General features: G+C 42.0%; 1 protein-coding gene across 2 annotated transcripts in view; it reads right to left on the bottom strand.

The window, feature by feature from the left end:
* Positions 1–1,410, bottom strand: part of slc6a1b (solute carrier family 6 member 1b) — a 14,749-nt gene extending 13,339 nt beyond the window's left edge. The window contains exon 1 of one of the 2 annotated variants that reach the window (XM_060068643.1): positions 909–1,410. The gene's annotated coding sequence lies outside the window, so the exon portion shown is untranslated. Of the gene's footprint in view, positions 1–546; positions 680–908 lie in introns of those variants that run through there. The other variant, XM_060068644.1, reaches the window with a different exon arrangement.
* Between the last annotated feature and the right edge of the window lie 1,383 nt (positions 1,411–2,793).

Raw genomic sequence — 2,793 nt, 5'->3', positions numbered from 1 at the left:
AGTTGGTTGAAGGATTTACTAAGGTCAATTAAGCGATAAGAGACCTGCCATGTTTTACGTGACAAGAGGATCATTAGACTTAACCCAACGTACAATTCAAATAAAGTCTTTAAATCCAAATACACAAAGAAAATGCTATTTGGAAAGCCCTTTCCCTGTGCTGTAGGCCTGCGTTGCACGAGGAAAGCAATTGAAGTCTCTAAAAGGACCGTCTATCGTTCCGGTGAAAAATCAATGATTTCTTTAATAAGGACTCACAATAAGGAGATCTGTAAATAAATCAAGTTAACATAATCCCAGGGAAAAAATTTACAGACTAATTATCCGAGTGTAGCATCACTAATTGGTTCATATTTTAGACATGCTTGCGCGCAACGAAAGTTTGCCTCTTATCCCTGAATCCTAATTCCAAAATGAATTATATCGTCTCTTGCTTTTTCATAAAGAAAACTATTTCTTTCTAAATTAAAAAAACGAGTGCCGTCTCCGATCTTTCTCGTCGTTCGTGCGTAATCATGGACAGCATATAAATATACGAATCCGTACCTGGCCTTTGTTCCACACTAAAAATATTTGCAATGTGTTCAGACTTTGATGAAAGAGCCTCACTCCAACCTCCCATACTCAGAGACGCACGTAGAATAATCCGCACCGAACCATCAGATGAGCCTGAACGCCAAACGATGCGCAGCGAGCGGACATCGACGCGCGTCTGGTGTTCATTTGGTAAGATTTGGTTCCCGAATGATGTAGGCCTTTTGTATTTAAACGTTATTCAAACTTCGCTCTTGAAAGATTTATCGATTATAATCGTAACACTAGTTTTTTATAAAATTGCATTACTTGAACTACAGGCGCAGTTTGCGCTATTCCCAACATCTCAAAGCCATCATAGCGCTTTTACGTACCAAACTGTTCTTTGTGAAGGGACTGTAAAACAATAACGAAACCGAAATCCTCACACGATATCAAAAAAATTCTGATATAAGAAGAAGAAAAATAGTGCTCCCTGTGCGAATCGGTTGTTTTTTGCAAAATTCCGGCTGCCTCGTAGAAAAAAAAGTTATTTCCTTTATTGATTCAGACCAAAGTACGAAGCTCTCCAGTCGAAGGATGTCGAATCAAACTATTATCCAGAGGGTCGACCGTGGACAGAATGCGTTGTGGGTGCGTGGTGCTGTCCAAAAAGCGGTGCTGAATGAGAGGAAGGGGGACGCGGCGGGGAAAGGAGCTGCTTCGCCTCACGCCAGCCACCGTCTAAGTCGAGCGAGCAGGGACGTAACATGGAACGCGGGGTCTTCGCTCTCATCTACATAGCGTCAATGTCACCTCAAAGTCGACCCTCCCCACAGCCACCATTTCCACCACTGAGATCGCAGTGGGCGCGAGAGGGGGGACATCCTCTTGTCTCAAGGTTTTATATCCTTACAGCTTTTTTTTTTACATCAGCAACTTTTCCCTCTCTGTCTCTCTCTCTCTCTCTCGCTCTCACTCTGTCCCTCTCGCCCTCTCTTTCTCACTCACTCAAGGGCCACACGTAATGTAATGACTTTACATTTGCCATTCAAGGGCCCTCGATACAGGCAACTTCTTAGTGCAAACCTTGCCTGCAAATTCGCCCTTCATCTAAACTTTATACAATTTGATTTGATTTGAACATGCATGATTAAGTTAAAGGTCACATCAGTCATGCACCTTCATGCCACTCTGCAAACACCCAGAATTGAGTTTGAATTTAGAAAAGATTGCTTAATTTGATTTTACACGTTAACTAGACAATCAACGTTTTACGTTGAATATAAATGCAATACATTTCTATTCATCCATTGGGTAGGAGAATGAGTTGGAACAGCAATCTATTCTGATTCAATTTCTGAACACACTTAAATAATTCATGATAAAATATGGTTTTATTAGAAATTGGTTCAACTTCATCCCCTCCAACGCTGCCAGAGCCCTGAACAAGATAACAGGGCCCTAGTCAGTGCAGAAAGTGGGGCTCTTTGCGTCTAATCCTCTTGTTCCGCTTTCCCAGAGCTGAAATGGCCGCATGAAACAGGCCACAAGATGTGCAGTCTGATCAAACTGTCACCAGTGTAACTATTTTACCATTCAGCCATTTAACACGACACTGGCCACCTCTATTTTCATCTGTCTTTTAGACACGTGTCTTATGACAAGTGGACAGGGGTCAGGGTGTTACTACAACCTAGAGTACGGCTGATCCTGGGCTCGGGAACTATTTCAGTTGGTGGAGCCAATTCAATTACTTGAAATGTTCTTAAAAGAGTTATATCAAATCATGTATCGTTCTCATTCAACCTCTTAAGGGAAGATGTTCATTCGTTGCGATTTAGACGTGGCCTTTTGGCCTGGAAGGAATGATACTTCATAAACCTTCTGTAATTTCATTATCTACTCTGATTGGCCTTTATGGCCAAGCATATTGAGCTGGACATTACAAGTAGCATGTATCAGAAACGTATACTATATCTGGTGTGAAATGATATTACATTATGGTATTGAATCGACATGATCCGCCTTGTTGTTCAGCCATATGCATCTGGAAGTGCCGGTGGATCCCTAGCTTCCTGGCCCCTGGACTGTTGGAAATAAAGAGCAGTTTAATAAGAGTCGTTCTCCTAATGACATTCAAACCATACCCCGGAATCAGCGATGTCATCGTCTCCTCTCCAAAATAAATCGACCCTTTAGAGTTTGGTACCAGTCCAATGGGGACAATTAATGTGCTCATGGCCCGTACAATATGAACCCACAACATGTGTGAAAAGA

Source organism: Gadus macrocephalus, chromosome 13, assembly GCF_031168955.1.
Source record: "Gadus macrocephalus chromosome 13, ASM3116895v1".
Classification (NCBI taxonomy): Eukaryota; Metazoa; Chordata; class Actinopteri; order Gadiformes; family Gadidae; genus Gadus; species Gadus macrocephalus.
This window is presented reverse-complemented; position numbering and strand designations above follow the sequence as displayed.